Source organism: Capricornis sumatraensis, chromosome 23 (assembly GCF_032405125.1).
Source record: "Capricornis sumatraensis isolate serow.1 chromosome 23, serow.2, whole genome shotgun sequence".
Classification (NCBI taxonomy): domain Eukaryota; kingdom Metazoa; phylum Chordata; class Mammalia; order Artiodactyla; family Bovidae; genus Capricornis; species Capricornis sumatraensis.
In genome coordinates, this window is record NC_091091.1 from 46,089,342 (window position 1) to 46,112,243 (window position 22,902).

At 47.7% G+C, this 22,902-nt stretch overlaps 1 protein-coding gene across 2 annotated transcripts in view; it reads right to left on the minus strand.

The window, feature by feature from the left end:
- The window catches only part of C23H10orf90 (chromosome 23 C10orf90 homolog), a 243,710-nt gene that overhangs the window by 186,325 nt on the left and 34,483 nt on the right, over positions 1–22,902 (minus strand). The gene's annotated exons all lie outside the window — the stretch shown is intronic.

A 22,902-nucleotide genomic window follows, 5' to 3' on the forward strand; every position in this document is an offset into this window, starting at 1 on the left:
TATTTTGCCTTCTATTTTTTTTTTTTAATTTATTGGAGTGTAGTTGACTTACAATGTGGTGTTAGTTTCAGGTGTACAGCAAAGTGAATCAGTCATACACATGTGCACATCCACGCTTTTTTTAGGCAGAGTATCAAGTAGAGTTCCCTGTGCTATACAGCAGTTCTTGTTAGTTATCTCTTCTATATACAGAATTTTACCTTCTAGGGGATGCTTGTCAACGTCTGGGGACACTGGTGGGTTTCATAACTAGGGGGAGGAGGTGCTCCTGGTAGAAGCCAGGCATGTTGCTAACATCCTACAGAGCACAGGACAAACCCCCAGCACACAGAATTATCTGTCCAGAGTCAGGAGTGCTAGGAAACCCTGCCCTATGATACCCTTCCCCATTCCTTCAGCAGGTCCCTGCCACCACTCAGCAGTCTCCATTTCCCCAGAAACCACCAGAAGCCTCCAGAATGCCCCTGCGCACAGCCACGGTCCCCGGCTCTGACAGCATCCTCCGTGCTTCATTAGAAAGGTGCACACACGCCTATTATGCAAAGTAACTCAACAGACCTTCAGGTATCTTTTGGACATAAAACCACTTAATTTACATGTGCAAGCCCATATTTTCCTACATACTTATCATTGCCACAAATTAAGTAGCAATATTGGAAAGCCTTACATGAAATATTAACAATATAATCGGATTTCAAAATGCTCTACGCAATTTCCCTGCAGAGCAGACACAGAAGTGAGAGCAGACAGCACAGCCTGCGGCCTCGGGCCCCATCCCTGCCCCCCAGCAGCTCCGAGGATGACTGGATAAGCTCACAGTTCAGTATAACTTGCAGACCATGGAGGAATATGTCAAGATGCAAGTAGGAGCGCTCCCCTCCCTCTGCCCAAAACCTTCCCTGGGGTTCAGACTTCAACTCAAGTAAAAGCCAGAAGCCTCATGTGGTCTCAGGGAACCCCTCTCCGCCAATCTCTGATGTCACCCCCATCCCTGTTCATCCCCTCCAGACTGGCCTCCTTGCTCTTCTCAAATCCTCTACGCCTGTCTCAGCCTCAGGATTTCACCCTCCCCCCAGTTTCTACGAAGTCACTGTTCTCATTCATGCCTCTCTAACGTCTTTAGCCCCGAGGTCTTCTCCATCCACTGTACAATCCTTTCCACCAGCCTTCCTTGCTTCTTTTTCTTTGCAGAGTCCTCCACCACTGGGACAGTTTTTATCTTATTTGTGTGTCTCCCCAAGTAGAATGAGAGCTTATGTGGTAGGGTCTTTGATTGTTCAGGGCTATAGTCCTAGTCCCTAGAATGCTTTCTAGATCACAATGTTGACTTAATAATTGTTGAATGAATGACTCCACAGTTGCAATTTGGGGTCCACCCTCCATAATGCAAAGAGATGAGGAACTTTGTTGGTCAACTCAGCAAATAGGTGTTAAAATCTTCCCAGGTGTTTGCAAGCACTAGCACTGGAGAACCAGGTCCTTTAATGGTCTGTTTGTTTTCCATTCAGCTTTTGCATCACAATTGCCTCTGGCTAACCTAAGCCCATGTGACTCGGGGAGCTCAAGAGAAGACTGGGAATGTGCAACCTGCAGGAACCAAATGGGCTCCTGGGAACTAAACAGCCAAGAGTCAAGAATGGTTTTATCAACCATACATTGATTTAAAATTTTCTTAATAAAAGTTTTTTAAAAGAATGGTCTTATAGCCAGATGCACAGTCAGTATAAGAACATAGAGCTATCTGACCTGTGATTATTTTTCTCTCCTTGATACTCACTCCAGGGTCAAAGTTCTAGATGAGAGCACCTGGTGGGTCATCTGGAGGATACATGCTAAGCGTACAGAGCAGGAAGAGGAAGCGGCCGGCAGGAAATCTGCCCAGGGACCGCGTTACCTTCCCTGTCAGGCATCTGTATTTATCCCACAAGCCTGGCCCCAGTAAGTTAAACTATCACTAGAAAGAGCTCAGTGTGCTGGTAGGAAATAGAAAGGACCCAGGGCAGTCGTGTATGTGTGCGTGCTAAGTCACTTCAGTCATGTCTGACTGTTTGCAACCCCATGGACAGTAGCCCACCAGGCTCCTCTGTCCATGGAATTCTCCAGGCAAGAATACTGGAGTGGGTTGCCATGCCCAGGGCAGTCAACAACAGACAAACACCCACTCTTCCCTTCCCTCAGGGAGTGGCCAGTTGCTTATTGTTGAATCACGAGTGAAGGATGCTTCAGATCTAGGGGCCTGGCAGCCAACCCAAGGCAGGAGCTGCACAGCTCCTAAGGAAAGTGCCCAATGGGACCCCAGAATCCTCACCCCCACTCTTCCTTATTGGAAGTAGGAGATTACATCTAAGCAGACTCTGGTCTGTCCTTTCCCACTGGAAAACGTCTAAAATTGACGTTCAGTAAATGTCTCCAGAGCCCTTGAGCCAGAACAGCTCTTCCCAATGTGTGTTCCTCATGATGCTTGTCCTGCAAAGGCCAAGCAGGTTTGCGGAACTTGCACAAATACGCTCATTAGCAGAAGGAGGGCTCCAAGAGCCTCTCCGTAAAGGAAACACTTCACTAACCCAGTGTTTCCCACACTCACTTGACCAAGTCATGTTTTTATAAAATACGATAAGGACTTAACAACCTGCTCAACTGGTAATGGACGAAGCATCCTTAGGACACTCGAAGCAGAAGAGAATGTTTTTCTCCCACCCCTGCCACCCATCTCATATCTGATTGGTTCTGACATATCCTGAGAAAGAAGAGGAGTTGGGAGGATGGAAGGGAGAAAGAAACAATGCTGGATAAAAACAACATACACTCTCTGAAGTGTTGACTCCCATTTGACAACTCCTCTACTTTCTGTACAGCTGTCAAAGACTCAAACAAAGAGTAGATAATAGAGAAATCTTGACCCTTGAGAGTCACTTGACCTGCAAGATCAATCAGTCCATCCTAAAGGAAATCAGTCCTGAATATTCAGTGGAAGGACTGATGCTGAAGCTGAAACTTCAACACTTTGGCCAGCTGACATGAAGAACTGACTCCTTGGAAAAGATCCTGATGCTGGGAAAGATTGAAGGTGGGAGGAGAAGAGGACAACAGAGGATGAGATGGCTGGATGGCATCACTGACTCGATGGACATGAGTTTGAGTAAGCTCCACGAGTTGGTGATGGACAGGGAAGCCTGGCATGCTGCAGTCCATGGGGTGGCAAAGAGTTGGACACAACTGAACGACTGAACTGAACTGAGCTGACTGAACATAGAAATCAACTTGAGGATTGAAATTCAGTCACTTCAGGGAGTTCCCCAGTGGTTAAGACTGTACTACCAACGCAGGGGTCCAGGCTTTGATCCCTGCTAGGTTCCACATGCCTCAGCGAAGAGTTCACAGGCTGCAACTAAAGATCCCACAAGCTGCAACAAAGATCAGAGATGCCATGTGTCACCACTAAGACCTGGTGCAGCCACACAAGTGAACAAATAAATCCTGGGAGACAGAGGATGAGATGGTTGGATGGCATCACCAACTCAATGGACGTGAGTTTGAGCAAACTCCAGGAGATAGTAGGGGCAGGGAAGCCTGGTGTGCTGCAGTCCATGGGGTCGCAAAGGGTTGGACATGACTTAGCAACTGAACAACAACAACAATTAAAATGAATTTTTAAAAAAGTAATGCAATCACTTCATTTTTTTTGCATTGTTTGCCAGAATTTTATCATCATGTTTAACTCATACCGTGGGTGCTTTTGAGATTGGAGAATTTAAAGGAATCCTAGATTCCCTCTCAAAATGTGGGGCGGCCTGAGACACTTTCTTTTCCTGGTGAATCAACCACTCTCCTCTGAACTAAAGACAAGTAATCACGGAAGGCAGGTTGTTACCTCCTCCTCTCTGTCCACCCTCCTTAGGCCAGGCCAGGCCTGGATCTCCACGGTTCTCCAGAGACCATCTGCCTCTCAGAACCCACAGTGGTCCTGGCAGGGAGGCAGAGAAGGTAGGCTGGCTGAACGCTGAGTGCAGCAGCTTTCGTGAAGTTCACGGGTGTGGATGCCTGAGGTCAGTTCAGGAACTGAGGCGCCTCCTACCTTGCCTGGCCTATGAAAGACTCATTACTGTGATAAGAGAATCCTTCCCTGGCTTCAGATACATTCTTCCAACTTAAGAAAGGATTACTGCATCTTTGATATCACAATTAAAATGGATCAGTAGGGAAAAAGAATGATTGATCCTTGAACCATTGTGCTGATCTGTTAAAAGTCCTCAAGTATGCCTAGAGCAGAAACACTGAATCACAGGGATCAATAACTGAGCTCTACTGTGCCATCGCTGCAGGCATCCCAGGTAGGCAGCTGCTGGCATTTAGGCATTTAAAGGGACGAGTTGACATTAAAACCACCTCACCAGGAACATGTAACCTTGATTTCTAAGCAGACGCGCAGCTGTCCTTGGGGCTGTCAACACATCTCAGCTCGTCTTTGTGACTGTCTGCAAGGGCATTTTCCACTCATCAGCGGCCTCGGCCACCATGACAAAGGCCGTCTTGCTAAACTGAATCAAAGCTCAGTGAGACCAGGTAAGAGCATGTAAGAGAGATGATTGTCTTTTAAATAATGGGTATAAGCTGGTTATTTTCATTGCTAAGGATTGGTTCCACTTAATATGCCTCATGGATGATTAGGGAAATTCTAGCATGGTCCAGGTTGGTGAATTAGCAACACAAAAGCATCTGCTTTAAGGGAGCAGCACCACAGGGAAACCTACAAGCTTCCCTTGCCCCTTGTCTCTGTGAGGTTCATTTCTCCAGTCCTGAAGCCATACTGAAGCTCCAGAGGTTTGGCTGCTCCAAGTTTAAAAACAAAACAAAAAAACACACAAAAAACAGGCAAGCTAAGAGATACAAAGCTGTGGTTTTTCTAGTAGTCATGTATGGATGTGAGAGTTGGACTATAAAGAAAGCTGAGGACCAAACAACTGATGCTTTTGAACTGTGGTGTTGGTGAAGACTCTAGAGAGTCCTTTGGACTGCAAAGAGATCCAACCAGTCCATCCTAAAGAAAATCAGTCCTGAATATTCATTGGAAGGACTGATGCTGAAGCTGAAACTCCAATACTTTGGCCACCTGATGCGAAGAGCTGATTCCTTGGAAAAGACCCTGATGCTGGGAAAGATTGAAGGCGGGAGGAGAAGGGGACGACAGAGGATGAGAGGGTTGGATGGCATCACCGACTGAATGGACATAAGTTTGAGTAAACTCTGGGAATTTGTGATGAACAGGGAGGCCTGGTGTGCTGCAGTCCATGGGGTCGCAAAGAGTCAGACACGACTGAGGGACTGAACTGAACTGAACTGAACTGAAGAGATGAGAGGGCCTTCCACCAATAGTAAGAGAAAAATCACTCAGTTCATCTGTGCATTTTGGCAGGAACAGATAAGGAGGAGGAGGTCTAATGGGCTCAGGTTGACACACTATCATTTCTCTTGCCCCTCTCCTCCCAGGTAAGAGAAAACCAGGATCCCAGGTGCTTGGCAGAGCATGTTTTCACAACAGTGTGAATATATCTTATTTGTTTCTGAACATACTTGGCCAGTTTTCTGAGAATCAGAAGCCTGCTTATTCTCCTTATCAAAACCAGCAGATGTCTCTCAGGGAAACGCGTGGAATCGCACCCAATCTATAGAGCACACCTTCTCACTCATCATAGGGATGGACTTCTCAGGCTGGTGCGTGAAAACTTCAACCCCCAGTTAGGAGGCCCGGATTCCAGCCCAACAGGACGGGGTCACCATCTGTTCTGTGATGTGGGTTTCTTACTGGTCACATAGGACATGGAGGACTCTAAAGAACTCTTGGGTGATCACATTCTTGGGGTCTCCCAAATTCAAAATATCCAGGTCTGTGTCTTATTTATTTATGTATTTTCAGGGCCTTTCTCAAAGTCAACACCTATTAGATGTTGGGTGGGTGGATGCAAGTTTGGATGGAGGGAAGGCGGGGTGGATGGACGCATGGATGGGAGGAAGGAAAGAGAGAGAGAGGGAAGGAAGGAGAGAGAGAGAAGGAAGGGAGGGAGGGGAGGGTGGAGCTGGGTGACCAGATGCTATGTTTGTCGCTGCATCACAGGCTCGTTATTTGTGGAGAGTTTCAGCAGTCATGATGAGCCTCTGACGTGGGAACCCTGAGCCAAGGGAAGGGTGCTGCTCTGGCTGGAGGTCAGCCTCCCAGGTGAGATCCATGCGCTCCTGCCTCTCAGCACTGTTGTCGTTCAGTCACTAAGTCATGTCTGATTCTTTGTGACCATCTCCTGGAGTTTGCTCAATTCATGTCCGTTCAGTCGATGATGCCATCCAACCATCTCATCTTCTGTCGTCCTCTTCTCCCCCTGCCTTCTCATCTCAGATGAGATTCCAACCATCTCATCTTCTGTCGTCCCCTTCTCCCCCTGCCTTCAATCTTTCCCAGCATCAGGATCTTTGCCAATGAGTCAGCTCTTCGCATTAGGTGGCCAAAGTATTGGTTCTTCAGCTTTAGCATCAGTCCTTCCAGTGAATACTCAGGGTTAATTTCCTTTAGGATTGCCTGGTTTGATCTCCTTACTGTCCAAGGTACTCTAGAGGGTCTTCTCCAGCACCACAGTTGAGAACTGCTCAATAATAAGTAGCTTGGGGCTGATTGTACTGAGCGGACAATTCTAAATACTCCATAGTCATCTCTCCTGAGGTGAGAGTCTTCCTTAGAAAAAAAGTGAAGTCACTCAGTCGTGTCCAACCCCATGGACTGTAGCCCACCACACTCCTCCGTCAATGGGATTTTCCAGGCAACAGTACTGGAGGGGGTTGCCATTTCCTTCTCCAGGGGATCCTCCTGGCCTAGGGATCGAATCTGGGTCTGCCGCATGGTAGGCAGACGCTTTACCATCTGAGCCACCAGGGAAGTCCCACTAGCGTCTTCTTAGTCAAGCAAGTAATACCACCTTCCTTCCCTCATCTTGACCCTGAATATTCTCCAGGACCAGCCTTCCCCCGCTACCCTTCAGCCTCCATCTTCCTCATCCACCGGAGTGTAACTGGTAATCCCAGTTCATTACGGCAGGGCTGGGCTGTGACCACCCTGCTCCTTCCAGACACTGAGCTTCTCCCATGGGTCCCCCCTACACTGCACAAACCAGCCCCCCATCTGCCATTTCCTCACCCTGTGGCTTATAAGACGACCCCTGAGTGGTCCTTGTGTGAGAAGCTGGCACCCACATTGGAACTTGCTGCAACACTGCCAATCCAGAAATTAAGATTCCAGCCGTGAGCCAGAGCTCCATACAGTCACATCCTCGTCGGGACTGGAAGGTGGGGGCAGCCTTCAGATGTGACATTTAGGGCCGCCCCAGCAGCTCGTGAATGATGAAGGCTGATTTCTGCAGCATTAGTTTTCCATCACTGACCTCTTCCTGCATTAATTGTAAAGGGTGAAAGCTTCTGTGACGACAGCTTCGTAAACGCTAATTCCGTCTTTTCGGCAAGGAAATAAGGAGGCCAGCTTTTCCCATGTAAGGAGGACAGAGGCAGACATCCTCCGGCCAAGATTTCTGATGGACACATTCTAATGAAGGGGGAACATCTGGCTGGAGAGCAGCGTCGGCACCCTGAGATCAGACCCTCGCTTCATGCCTGGCACATCTCAATTATCAGGAAAAGCCATTGCGGAGACAAATGGCAGGTGTTAAAGGCAAAGCCGGGAGTGCGGCTTCCAGCTGCCCGCCAGATGCAGACACTTAAAGCATCTATTCTTCTTACGATGGCTTGAAAGGGAGGGGGGGTGTTTCAAACTGACTTTAAATCCCACATATTTAAAATTTGAGTCCAACTCACTGGGAAAGCTGATGCTTGCCAGGGAGGAGAAGCCATTTGTAGAAGAACAAGCTTATAAAAAAGTAGGGCTAGGCATGCTTTGTATTCCGCGCGGATATGACATCCTTTCCCATTAGAAAAGCCACTTACTTTGTATTCAGTAAAGACGGGAGCCACCAGCTCCACAGAGCTCTCTCCGGGGCCAGGGCCAGGCAGTGCAGGGTGTGATGAATGTCATCTGCACGGAGAAGCGAGTGGGGGCAGGGGTCTCAGACCCCAAGGACTTGGCTATGAACCTCCCCCTCCATAGCCTCCTGCATTCGCCAACTTCTCTTTTAACTTGGAAATATTCCTTAGCGTTTCACCTTGCATTAACTCTATGACATTCTTCATCTTCCTTTCCTCTTAAAATGCAGATAATAATAATTTTTAAAAAAATAGCCCTCGCCCATGTGTGCACTCTGTACCAGGCGTGGTGCCAGCAAGACTTTGTTTAATCCTCTCAATGACCCTGTGATGAGGGACTATCATTGTTCCATTTTAATAACAGGAAAATAGGCCAGAGAGCTTTGCTCCCTGGAGCCCTTGCACAGAATTAAGCTTGCTGCTCCAACTGTGTGTAAAAGAACTTCATCCTGAGAAGCTTGACTGACACCTACTGTGTGTGCCCTGGGTCCTAAATATGCTGGAATGAAGGAGTCCCACAGTGGGGTCCCACGTGGTCATCCTGTGAATGAGCTAATGGGGGCGGAGGTGGGCAGGCAAAGGAGGAGGGAGTGGAGACCACCCCAGATGAGATGTGGAGGGGAGTCTTCTCTCAAAGCCAGCTGACAAGACCTGCACATGTCCGGTGTGAAGCCGAGCGTCCCTGGGAGCAACCTGCCTCCCGCCCCAGCTCTGCAGCAAGCCCAGCACACGGAGACAGGCTCATAGGCAGCTGTTGTAGGGCGGCTCCCGCCAGGGTGCAACCTCCCACCAGGTGGTTCTGAGTCCTGGGCAGATAACAAAACCTCCTTCTTCCAGACTGAAGACCATCACCAGACAGACAAGCAGGTAGTTGGTTCCCAGTGGGGAGAGGGAAGGGGAGGGAGTATAGAGGGGAAGGAGGTGAAAGGAAGAAAATGCTCTGTCTAAAATAAGCTACAAGGATACTCGGTACAGCATGGGAAATGCAGCCAGTATTTTATAATTACTCTACACAGAGTATAATCTTTAAAAACCGTGAGTCACTACATTGTATACCTGGAATAATATTGTACATCGACTATAATAAAGAAAAAGAAATTTTTAAGTGATCTCCAGCATCTCCTAGACATCTGGAGAGGACCAAAAACACTGTGTCTCCCAGACTCCATAACTAATAAATAAGTAATCAGACTCAGACCCACATGGGCCTGACACTGAAGTGTCGCCTTCCCAAGACCCTGGGTGTTATCATGCAGTCACTGAACAGCTATTTATCGGGTCCTCTTCACTTTGCCAGGCACTGGGGCTGCAGTGGCATGGAGACACGTGTGGCCCCGAGGCCTGTGTGGTTTCAGGCCCGAGGGCAGCTGGCATCTATGAGCTTCCAGTGCCTGCCAGGTACAGATACCAACGTGCCTACAGGCCCCATGGCATTCGCCCCCATCCCAGAACTCAGGGTAGAAAACATGGCCCTCGTCATTCTAGGGATGGGCAGCTCAGCAACCCCATAAGTTATGGCTCTTTTCTGAAGCTCAATATTCTTATCTATCAAGTGGGCATATGTGTACCTTCCTCTTGGAGTCGTTGTGAAAAACACACAAACCCTGCAAATGCCCAGCAGACCACTTGGCACCGATTTGGTAGGAGGATGGTGTTAAAAACTCCAATTCTCCACTCGCCCGTCCTCCACCCTTTCCCTGGGCTTTGCCGCTCCTTTCATCAAGAGGGGAGTCTGTTTTTCCACGTCTGATTCTGAGCTCTGTCGTCTAAATTGCTTTGGCTTGAAGACATGTTTCTGCACTTCTGTTTCTGCTCTTGCCCCTGGCTTTCACCCCAGGTGGCCTACTTGAGCAGAGCTGTCACCCCAGCTGACAACCTGCCAGGCCCAAACACACAAGCAGGCCCAGAAGAGACCAGAACCATCAGCCAAAGTTGCCAACCTGAGGCTCAAGAGTGAAAGAAATTCTTTTTATTCCACAAGCCACTGAGTCTTGGGGATGGTGAGTTTTTCGGCATTACCATGGCAACAGACACCTTAATTCCATGGCTGCTGTTTATCTCTTACCCTCCTCTGAGCCCTCTGACACAGCAGGACTTCTGGATCTACTCAGAGCCCATCTGACTCTGGGGTCTGCTGCCACCATCCAGATGTTGGCCCCACCCTCCGCCACCCACTTGCCTTCATCCCATCTGCAAGGGTGTGGCGTCCAGGCTCTGCGAGCAGCTTCCATCATCTCTCTACTGATTTCCCAGAGACCCGTGAGGCAGGAATTTTGCTAACAGGCAAGAAATGGTGTGAAGAGAGGGTGTAGGACATTCCAGGGCCAGGAGCATCATTGGCCAGGGCATGGCAGTGTCCCGGGACAGCTCACGGTGCAAGGGGGTCACCAGACATCCACTGAAGTGCTTAGGAAGCCCAGGGCAGGGCACAGGTCTGACCCACCCTGGGACAGGATGCAACAAAGCTGCAGGGCTAAAAAGGAAGGTAGGCATGGGGATAGGCTGAGCTCGGTGACCCACAGAATGTGCCCAGTTTCCTGGTGGGGCAGATGCAGAGTGAGCCCACAGATCGCAGGCCACAGGCAGTCCTTCTGTCCACATGCCCCATCTAAACTCACCATGTCTCTCCTTCCCCCTACACACAACTCAAAAGCATAATGTTTCAGAAAAGGAAACTCACCCATAAGCCTCTGCTTTGGGTAGGGGGAGAGATATCCTGAATGTTAACAAGAATCAATGATCAGGATCAATCATAGTCATCAGAGGAATACAAACCAAAACTGCAGTGAGGAATCAACTCACATCTGTTAGGATGGCCCTTATGAAAAAAAAAAAAAAGCAAATTACAACAAAGCATTGACAAGAATGTGGAGAAACTGGAAATTTTGTACACTGTTACTGAGAATGCAAAATGTTACAGCCACTATGAAAACAGTATGGAGGTTCCGCAAAAAATTAAAAATAGAACCACCTAAGGTTGCTGAATCTCACTTCTGGGTACGATCCAAAGAAGTGAAATCAAGATCCCTAAAGAGATATCAGTGTTGCTATGTTCATTGCAGCATAATTCACAAGAGCAAATATAAGGAAGCTAAAGATCCATCAACAGATGAATGGATAAAGAAAAAGGTGGTCTGTACATACAACGGAATATTATTCAGCCCTAAAGAAAGAAAGAAATCCTGCAGTTATGACAACATGGAAGACACTTGAGATCACTATGCTAAGTGATAAGCCAGTCACAGAAAGACACATGCTGCATGAGTCCATTTATGCAAAGTATCTAAAATGGTCAAATTCATAGAATCAGAGACTGAAGGGGTGACAGCCGCAGACCGGGAGGTGGGGAGGTGGGGCATTACTAATCAACAGGCATAAAATTTCCGGTAAGCCAGATGAATAAGCCCTAGAGGTCTCCTTAACAACTCTGTATCAACAGTCAGCAGCAATGCATTGCACACTTAAAACATTTGTTTGCAGGGTAGATCTCACGGTGTTTTTACCACAATAAAATTTAAAAATTTAACATTTAGGATTGGTGTTTAATGTCTATTATAACTGCTCCTCACAACAACAGTGTAAGAGGTCCAACCATTCTCACTTTACCAGCTGTGAAGCTGGGCTCACTCACTCATCACAGGGCCAGGAATGAACAGTGGAATAGCTGGGATATTCTAAGCCTCCTAATTTCACCCCAGAACACAGATTCCAATCTAGACTCCTAAGGCAGGGACATTATCCTTTGATCCCAGTTTTAACTCACTTTCAGGACACCTCTGGTAGTCATGTACAAGTTGAGGGTTGGGCTATAAAGAAGGCTGAGCAGAGATGCTTTTGAATTGTGGTGCCAGAAAAGATTTTTGAGAGTCCCTTGGAAAACCAGGAGATCAAACCAGTCAAACCTAAAGGAAATCAACCCTGAATATTCACTGGAAGGACTGAAGCTGAAGTTGAAGCTCCAATACTTTGGCCACCTAACTCAAAGAGCCGACTCATCAGAGAAGACTTTGATGCTGCGGAAGATTGAAGGCAGGAGAAGGGGACAATAGAGGATGAGACGGTTGGATGGCATCACTGACTCAATGGACATGAGTTTGAGCAGGCGGGGACATAGTGAAGAGCAGGCGAGCTGCAGTCTGTGGGGTCGCAGAGAGTCAGGTATGACTTAGTGACTGAACAACAACAGGGCACCTCAGCTCAGAGACCACGTTCCCCACCTGGTCAAGTGGAGTCCCTTCCCCCAGGTGCCACCCCCCACCCCACCCCGTGTGACCTGCTCTCAAAGCTACCCAGGAACGGGCTCGGCCATCCTCCCAGGATGCCTGTCTCAGTGTTTTGTTGCCCTCATCGCCGGCTCCTCGGGCCCACAAAAAGAACAAATCAAACTTAAGCACACGCCAGGCATTAGAGAAAGCCACATTTGGAGTTGAGTAAGTAGCTGGAGGCCTGCCAGGGCCGGTGGGAAGGATCTAAAAGAAACTCTGAGCAGAGGGTCATTAAAGGCAAGCTATTTAATATCGGAAAGGGAAGGGAATTTGAAAAGCGCTGTCCTATTATGGACTCTTGCCGCGTCCCATCTTCCAGTTAAAACCCAGAGCACATTTCCACCTCCTCTCCCTTTGTGGGATGCCAGAAGCGCAGCCCTCCACCCAGGAGAACCCAGAGCAGCAGCTCCAGCCCACAGGTGCTAAGATAATCACAATCGTGAGAACCATAAAATAAAGAGGGATTTAGGAACTGAGAGCAGATCAATGAGGAAGCAGGGACGTCTCTAGGTTAAAACGGACTGCCCGCCGGGATAACCTGTTCATTCCACGGGGCTCCGGGTTAACTGCGTGATGTCTCAACATTCAAAGAGAAAGCAATCAATTTCTATTCAAATTGCGCTCTCCTCCAAGTTTTGAGGACGATAGCTTTTGAATCATCCTCTGACATGCCAGCAGGCTTCTGGAATATCTCAGGGAAGAGGGCCCACCTGGGCCTGAGTGCTCACTGGCCCCTTTCAGCCAGAGCACCTCTGCTTCTATCTGTTTGACAAATTGGCAGCTTCCCATAAGATTCCATTTTCAGAAAGAGTTCCGCTGGGGGAAAAAAAAAAAATTCACAGACCCCGCTTAAATGCAACCCAGCCCTCTGTGGTTAAGGTAGTTGGTGAAAAACAGAGACTTCACAGCTGAAGCCCTACAAATATGATTCAGGAGCTCTGCCCTCAGCACAGAGGCGAGACGGTGGCATTGTCAGATACCAGCCCAAGGGGAGAATGTTCCGGAAGCTTTTAGAAACAGAGGGGCTGCTCAGGTGCCAAGGCAGGCAGGTGACCTGAAGCCAAGGCCCTTCAAAGAACAATGGCTCTTTTGAAGGAGGAGTGGATCGCACCTGCCTCCTGAGTGAACACAGGAGTACGGTTTGCCCCAGGAGACGGGGGTCTGCACCCCTCAAAAGCTGGAAAGATTTTTCCTTCCTGACGACAGTGCTCATGACAAGCTCTCTCTCAGCCAGAAAGGTCCTCCCTGACTCCTGCCTTTCACCCCCTGAGCTCAGGGCACGCCATCAGCCAGTGACCCCACCCAGAGAGACAGAAGGAAGCAGTTCAGGCTATTTGTTCACAAGCTGATGCTTTGCAAGAATCAGCTTACGGCCAGCACTGGTATTTTCACCAAGATATAAAATAAGCGATGAGGGTAGACAGTTTTGCTTGGTTTGAAAGGTGCGTCCTTCAGATCCTTAGACTCTCTGCCTCACCTCAGAGAGCTTACACTCTCTGTCACACGACAGCTACCAGAGAAAAAATTCCTCTTGCACCAGAAAGCTGGACACTGACTCACGTGTGATAGTAAAAACACAATAAGCGTCAAAATCACATTTAATTCCATATGTCACTTTCGATTGACGTTGCCTTTGTTTATATGTTTTTTTTTTTCTTTTCAAAATCTTTTATTTACTTGGCCAGTTGGGTGCGAAAGCTACTCCAAAAAAAACATTTACCACTTTAGCTTTTAACCAAGCTATTCTCTCCATGTCTTATTAGCAATATTTCATCAAAACAAGCAGCATTCCATACAGCAGGACCCAGAAGAGTCTGGGGGAAAGGCCTTCTATTTCCAGTCTTTTCCCTATAATATACAATCCTTGAAAGCAGTGTGTCACTTCTGACAATTATTTATAAATGCTATTTTTCTCTTGGGCGGGGACAGGGAGGGGGCTCTTGATATACAACCAACGATAAGGAAGCAGAAATCAATAAACCTCACTAATTTAAAGCAGCCTGAAATCATACCAATACGTGAGCCCAACGCAGACCTCGGCCTCGGCTGTGGCTCACAGCTCTGGGGCCAGGCAACCCCAGCAGGAGAGATGGTGATGATGTCAGAGGTAGCAGATCGAGGAGATGGGGGCTGAGAGAGGGTGGGATCAAGTCCAAGCGGGGAGGAAGAGAGAGCAGGAAGGGGCCTGGACGCAGTGTCTCAGCGTGTGACCTCAGAGTCCTTTGGATGTCAGCCACGATGATGTATGTGCCTCCCAATGGATCCTCCAGGCTCTCCTTCCTCCAACCAGCCAGCTCATCCCTGCAACAAGTGTTTACAGAGCACCAGGGCTTGGCATGGCGGCTAGCAAGCAAAACCTAAGCTCTTGGGTAGCTTACAGTCTGGATGAGAGCACAGATATTCATCAAATACAGATGAATATGATACGATTGTGACGAAAGCAGCAAAGGAGAGGAAGGAGGACTCCGATGCCTGAGATGGGGTTGGTCTTGAGATCAGGGATGGTTTCTCTGGGACACACGGGTCCCATAGGATCTATAGACTGAGTCAAGGTCACTCAAGGAGGAGGAAATGAGTGCTGACGCTCAAGAAGAGGGATCAGCTCCTACACGGATCCCACAGCAGGAGACTCATGGAGAGCAAGGGTGCAGCAGAAAGAGGGTGAGGAGGTGGTGGAGCCCAAAGACCAGTGCTCTCAGACCCTTTCAGAGCACAGCAAGAACTTTCTGGGTTGTTTCTTTTTTTTTAATATAAAATTCAACATCCATTCATGATTTAAAAAAAAAAACTCTCTAGAAAGTGGACACCTAGGGGCCATGCATGTGGCTGTGTGCTCAGTCACTCCATCGTGCCCAACTCCTTGTGGCCTCGTAGGCTGTAGCCCACCAGGCTCCTGTGTCCATGGAATTCTCCAGGCAAGAATATTGGGGTAGGTTGCCATTTCCTACTCCAGGGGATCTTCCCGACACAGGGATCAAAGTCAAATCTCTTGCGTCTCCTGCAATGGCAGGTGAATTCTTTACCACTGCGCCACCTAGGAAGCCCATAGAGGGGTCATACTTCAACATAACAAAGCCCATAAATGACAAACCCACAGCAAACATCATATTCAATGGTGAAAAGGTGAAAGCATTTCCTCTGAGATCAGGAAAAAGACAAGAACACCCACTCCCACTCCTTTACTTCAAGATAGTTTTGGAAGTCCTAGCCATTGCAGGCAGAGATGAAAAAGAAATAAAATCCTAATTGGGAAAGAATAAGTAAAACTGTCACTGTTTGCAGATGACATGATACTATATATAGACAATCCTAAAGAGGCTACCAAAAATCTACTAGAGTGCATCAAGAACTTCGGTAAAGTTGCAGGATACAAAATTAATACACAGAAACCTGTTGCATTTCTACACAGTAACAATGAAAGATCAGAAGGAGAAATGAAGGAAACAGTCCCTTTCATCATACCATTGCATCAAAAAGAATTAAAAAACCAAGGAATAAACCTACCTAAGGAGGCAAAAGATCTGTACTCTGCAAATTATAAGATACTGATAAAAGAAACCAAGAACTTTCTTTATTGTAAGAGCAACTGAAAGGCAGGGAAAGGTTTCAGGTGGGCGGTGACAGGGCCTCAACAGCTCACTCTGTCTGTAGGTGCAGACTAGACAGACAGCATGGGCTAGCGCAGTAGTCCAACCAACACGGCAGCAGTGATGGAAAGAAGAGAGATGACCCCAAAGCTGACTAGGAGGTGAATCTCAGGGAAGTGGCCATGGATTGGACGTGGGAGTGTGAGAGATGCAGGGAGACCCCAGAAGTTCCAGCCTGGCCAGTCAGATGGGCTGTAGCACCATTTCTGAGACTGGGACAGCTATTCTGAGCTTAGAGAATCAGGAATGTCACCAGAGGGCTCATATGTATGTTTGGGGGAAATGAGTTTAAAGTAAGGGTAGCTCGACTCATTCAACCTTTCTAAAAATGAGACACAGTGGCCCTCAGGGACTGTCCTTGTCATGTCCACCCTAGCGTCAGATCTCAATGAGATTCTTTGGTTCCTCAGTACACAATAGGCAGTAACTGAGCGTCCATGCCTCTGAGAGGAGGCAGTTACACCTGGCTGGATACAGTTCTCTCTGACACAAAGCTACAATAATGGGAAATCTTCCACTGAGTTCTTTGCTTAGAACATTATTTTGCCAATTATTTTTAAAATTAGATTATGCACCAGGTGATGGGCAAAGATGAAGCTAGAGGCAGAAACTCATACAGGGTGGAAAAGTTGCATATTGTACTATTTATGGGTGATTGCAGCAAAATGAGGGTCAAGACCCAGGCAGCCTCTAAGCAGAACTGAGGAGATGTGAGAGTAATGGTTATTCATTAGAGAACAAACAGGAACCATCACATACCCCTGTGACAAAAGCAACTTGGTCTATTTTCTTTCCAATAATGTCCTACACAAGTTGGTACAACAGACCCAAACGCGTCTCTTGATATCTTGCTCAGAAAGCAGGAATAAATGTCCTTTCTTCTCTGGGGATCAGGGGTTGTGCTGCTGTTTCCCACCTCCCTCTTGCAGAGGAACCTAACCGGCCACAGTCCATGGGATTGCAAAGAGTCCGACATGACTCAGTGACAAAACAACCACAGCAACTCTTGCAGAACAGTGTGGAGGCTGAACGGGGAAAAGCAGAAAGGAGCCACTCAGGCAGAAGGCTGTCCCCCTCAACAAAGCTAGCTGAGTTCCAGGACAGTTGCCTGCCATATGAAGCTCTTGCAAGAATCTCAGAAAAATCCGAAGACAGATGCTTTCTCTGCCATGGCTGTCATATGACCCGATTCCCAGCCTGCTCTGCAGGCTTCTGAGAGGGGCAAGTGGGATCCCTGGATGCAGTCGGCTCCCTGTGGGGCTCCTTGGTACAAACAACGCCGCTCGACCTAGTGAACAACTGGCCCACGTTCGAGAGCCTGTCCCTGAACGTGGGAACATGGATGAGGGGGGCAAGATCCCCGCTCTCTGAGCCCACAGTCTTGAAGGGGAAAAAGAAAAAAGCACAAATCTACAAAGGAAACAAGGAAACACTGGAAAGACTATGATGGCAGAACAAAATGCCTTTGGGAGACTGGGGGTGGGGCAGGTTGATTCAGGGAACTGGTCTGAAATGGTAAGGATTTTCTCAACAAAAACTCACAGAAGTCAGTTTCAGGAGAGTCTCTCCATGGCCAGTGAGAGATATAAGCAAGTGTTGGACACAGGTGCTGCAAGGCTACCCAACTGTAGAAAAATCTAGGAGGGTGAACTAGAGTCAGAGGGCAAACAGCACCAAATACCAGGCCAAGGAATTTATACTTGGCTCTCTGAGGTCAGGGAGGGTGATTACTTTGGTTAAAGATGCTCTTACACACACTGCTGCACAGAGGGATCCTCCCCATGGGCAGGGAGGGATCTACAATAAGGCAGATAGGGGCAGTGTAATTAAAACAGCTCTGTAAAAAAATTATCCATATCTTTCTACTCCAACCATTGAGTGAGTGAGTGAAGTCACTCAGTCGTGTCCGACTCTTTGCAACCCCATGGACTGTGGCCTACCAGGCTCCTCCCTCTATGGGATTCTCCAGGCAAGAGTACTAAAGTGGGTTGCCATTTCCTTCTCCAGGGGATCTTCCCGACCCAGGGATTGAACCTGGGTCTCCTGCATTGCAGGCAGACGCTCTAAACTCTGAGCCACCAGGGAAGCCCTACGCCAACCATTAGAGCCCTAAGTAAAACAAGCAAACAAAAGGGAAAAAAGAAAACAGGTTTTTCAGCAGATAAATTTGGCGTCCCAAAGAACCTGCCTCCCAATGCAGGAGACGTGAGGATCTCCAGGTAAGATCCCCTGGAGGAGGGCATGGCAACTCAGAGAAGCCTGGAGGGCTACAGTCCCTGGGGTCGCAAAGAGTCAGACACGACGGAAGCAACTGAGCACAAATGAACTTATTTATGAAATAAACAGATCTGCGGACATAGAAAACAAATTTATGGTTGCCGGAGGGGAAGAGGGGAGGAATAAATTAGGAGTTTGAGATGAACAGATACACAATCTTGCATATAAAATAAAAATCTGGCAAGGACCTACTTATGTAGGCAGGTGTGTAGCATAGCATGGGGAACTCTGCTCAGTATCTTGTAATAACCTATAATGGAAGAGAATGTAAAAGAAGACTGTAAATATGTATATATATGTATAACTGAGTCACTTCACTATACCTCTGAAACTAATGCAACACTGTAAATCAACTATATTTCACAATTTTTCTTCAATAAAAATTAAAAAGGAAATCTTTAAAAAGCAGTTTGGGATTAGTAGATACAAACTACTATACATAAAATAAATAAACAACAAGGACCTATGTTCAACATCCTGTAATAAATCATAATGGAAAATAATATGAAAATGAATATGTGGTATGTGTACACACATATATATGCACGTATGTTTATAAAACTATCACTTTGCTATACAGCAGAAACCAACACACCAGAGCTACCAGGGAAACCCTAAAATCAACTACTCTTTGATTAAAATAAATCAATAAAAATGTGGTGTCCCTTCTATGTTCATAGAGAAACTGCATCACAAATCACAAGATGGGAAAGAAACACAGCTCACATCCGATCCAGGGTGGTCTTTAAGGTGTAATAGGAGAACCTCTCCTCAAAGCGTGGTAAAGGGTATGTTTTATTGGGGAAACCATTTCATGCTATGAACTAATTGAAACTATGATTATGAAGGAAAAAAAAATCACTGCTCTTACAAAAGCTGGAATAAAGGAACAATAACCCTCAAGTTTTAAGCGGAAATATAATCACTTCATTCCACTCATCCATCAAAGACCCACCCTTTAAACACTGCCAGTTTTAAAGGTCGGGCTTAATTGATCAGGAGGGAGAAAATTTCATGCCGTCCCACCTTCCTTCCTAAGCCAAGTGAATTAATAATGAAAATTTCCCAGTGACCTTCATCAGTTCCCTTCACATACATTTCCTATAACTGATTTTTCCTGAAAAGGTTTAAGTGGGCACCTGATTCTCTCCATCTTTTCTATATCCTCAGAGAAAGCAGTCTCATAGACAGACAGGTAGCATGGTGATGGAGAACCAGGAAATGGAATCTTTTCATATCACACAAAATGGAAATTTAAAAGGGACTTCCTACCTTCTACTGATTTTGAAAACAGATATTCACAAGGCCTTGCCAAGACGACAACTTCACTGTAAGAAATCGGCCCCTGCCCTTCCCAGGCCTGGTATTTCCAGGGGCCGAAGCAGTGAAGAGCCGCACCGTGCAGATGAAGGAACAAAAACGAGCGCGCCGGCACGCACTTCAGGCTTCCTGCACGAGCCCTCTGAAGCCCATTCGATCCAGCTTCCGTAGGAGAGGGGAGCACCCACACCCCCGAGTTTTAGAGCCGCCCCGTGGACATGGGGGAGTCCTAAACCACAGTTCTCTAAGACCCGAGGAAGTGGAACAGCTTTTTCGAAAATAAAGGATGGACTGAGAGCAAAGTCAACACTGGCAATGGACTGCCAGTTAAAAACAATGCCTGACAGCAGGCATGGGTTCCCGGGTCAGCACCTCTTCCCGCTCCACCTTTGGGGGTCTCTTCGGATTTGAAGGCCCTCCTCTTCCCACTTTCCCCTTTCTCCTGCACTTGTCCCAGCTATTCTCCTGGATTCTCATACGACCCACCTGTAAATAATGATCACATCAAGACCGATGACCCTGACCTGCCTCTTGATCTCAAAACCAAAATTCCAGCTGCTTCCCGGACATCGGGCAGAGATGGTCTCTCACATGCAGAGCATCTGGACCCCACAAATCCAGGGTCCGCCCACCAATACCAGCCCTTGACTCCTGAATTTCCTACCCTACTGACGGGAGCCCTATATGCCCAGAGACATCTTTAACTCCTCCCTTACCCAGCTGCCTATAAACTCTGCTATTCCTCAGTGCTCCAGCGGTTCCCAACATCCTCTGCCCCTGCCCTGGCCCAAACCCGTACCATCTTCTTCTAGGAACAGCACGATGCAGTTGCCTTCCAAGAACACAGATCAGAACATGTATTCCAGCTCCTTACAGACTAAAAATAAAGAAGGAAGGTTGTTTGTTTTGGTTTGTTTTGGTTAGAAAGTCGTAAGGCTTTCTAACAATTCCAGCTGCAGGAGCAAGTCGTGTGTGCACGCATGCTAAGCCACTTCAGTCGGGCCCGGCTCTCTGCGACCCCATGGACTGTAGCCTGCCCGGCTGCTCTGTCCATGGAATTCTCCAGGCAAGAATACTGGAGTGGGTTGCCATGCCCTCCTCCAGGGGATCTTCCCGACCCAGGGATCAAACTCTTGTTTCTTATGTCTCCTGCACTGGCAGGCGGGGTCTTTACCACTAGCGCCACCTGGGAGGCCCAAGCAAGTCTAAAGCTACCTTTAAGTAGAGTGAGTCTCCTGGCCTTGGGGCTCACTGTGCGCTGGCCCTACTCTTCAGAGACTTTCTTACTCCCGCGTGGGAAGGAGTGGGAAGGGTTTCAGTTGTCAGACATCAGGAAGAAGTTGGACAAAACGACCTCAATGACCCCTCTCAACCCTGAGATTCCATGGGCCTACTTATGCCTTTGGGACATCAGCTTGGCCTATGGACTCCTTCTGGGAGACCTGCCCCCCGTGAGCCAGGCACCCATAAGGCTGGATGCCCAGAAGCCAGGTTTCTAACATCTGACCTGAGATGACCAGCCCAGGCTCGAGCCTGAGGATTTAACTCAAAGACACAGGCTGCGAGAGTCAGATCCAGTTACTGCCTCTCCCGTGTCTCCTGCACTGGCAGGCGGATTCTTCACCGCTGAGCCGCCTGGGCGTCCCTCTCCCCTGCTGCAGTAACTCACATAAGATCCATCTTACCACTTTCAACCGGTGTCCAGTGTAGTTTCTCTTTAACAGATGGAAACGACCTTGTGGGAAGATGCAGAGGGCATGAGTGTCCCCTCAGAGAGTCAGCTCCCAACTGCATTCGGTACTCACACGGGCACTGACTCCAGCAGAGACTCGCCTTGACCTGAGCCAGTCTCCTCTGAGTTCCCCTCTGAGAACTCCTGACTAGGCCATGCCCCTGAGTTCTGTCCTTGGCCTACTTAGTGCAATTTTAGCAAGAATCCAGCTGGGTGAATTTAGAGGACATCCCCCGCCCTTGATATCTGATCAAATTCCTCTTCCCCCACCTGTCAAGTCACTTTAGCCAAAATCCTCCCTACTCCTGACATTTCCTCCTAAGAGATCTTCCATCCACTGACCCCCTCCCTTCTCCTTGGCTGTAAATTCCCACTTTTCCTTATACTTGGAGGTGAGTCAAATCTCTCTCCCCTCCTGTAAGACCCCCCTCTGAACAAGTGTCATGAGTGATTATTCAGCAACTCCTCACCTTCTGCCTGAATACCCAAGTTTTAAGACTGCCTCTAACGTATTCTTCCAGAATGAGAACTTTGAAAATATAGATAGATCTAAGAGGAGACAAAGAAATCCAGGAGACATGCGTCTCTCTCCTCATCCAGGCTTGTTTGGGTACGTTCTCCACAGCCTGGACTATTCACCTCTGGCCTCAGGGCCAACTTGCACCTGCTTCTAAGCCATTAAACTGCTAATCGCCTCATGAGCAGGCTATGCTGGTCAGCAGAGCAAGAGCACGTGTGTTTTAGGCGACTTGCCATGCCGTGCTCAGTTGCTTCAGTCGCGTCCGACTCTTTGCAACTCTGGACTGTAGCCCTCGAGGCTCCTCTGTTCATGGACTCCTCCAACCAAGAATACTGGAGTGGGTTGCCATGCCCTCCTCCAGGGGATCTTCCTGATCCAGGGATCAAACTTGAGTCTCTCATGTCTCCTGCATGGGCAGACAGATTCTTCACCACTAGTGCCCCCTGGGAATCCCCCTTTAGGTGACCTAGTCCTCAGGGAAAGCAGATGGACACATGTGAAAGGCCACCTGGGTTCTCCCAGCCACCTCTGAGTGCCCCACAGAAACGTGGCGACTCCCAAACTCCCTGTGGCGTGCTGGAAGCCAGCATGCCTCCCGAGCCTGCCACCCACCCCAGTAGAAGCTTCTATCCGAGGATTCACATTCTTACTATAGGCAATTTGGGGGCTAGGTTTTTGAAGGATCCAAACTAAATAGCTGCCACTACTAAAGAATAAGCTTATAAGCCATGCTTTGGGGGCTCCAGGAGGATTAACTAGGAAAGCTCCTTTCAAATAATATTTTTGTCTTGGGTTGACTGTGTCAGTTAAGGAAAGGATTTCAGATTCTGATACCTTTGATACAGGAAGGCGGTGAGGGGTAATGAAAAGAGAAGCTACAAATGTGTGTGATCACATACACAGACATATTTATACCAACTTATCAGCCACACTTACCACCTAAAATTCAAGTGGAGATTAAAAATTAAATTTGCCACATGAAAAACAATTCTCTAAGAATTTATTCTTGCTAGAGTCTCTGAATTGAAATATTCTATTAACCCAGCAGTCTTATTACAAGACCATTGGAAATTTGACTTATACCCACGTGACTTCTCTTGTGAAAGGGAGCAAGAAATCTTATTT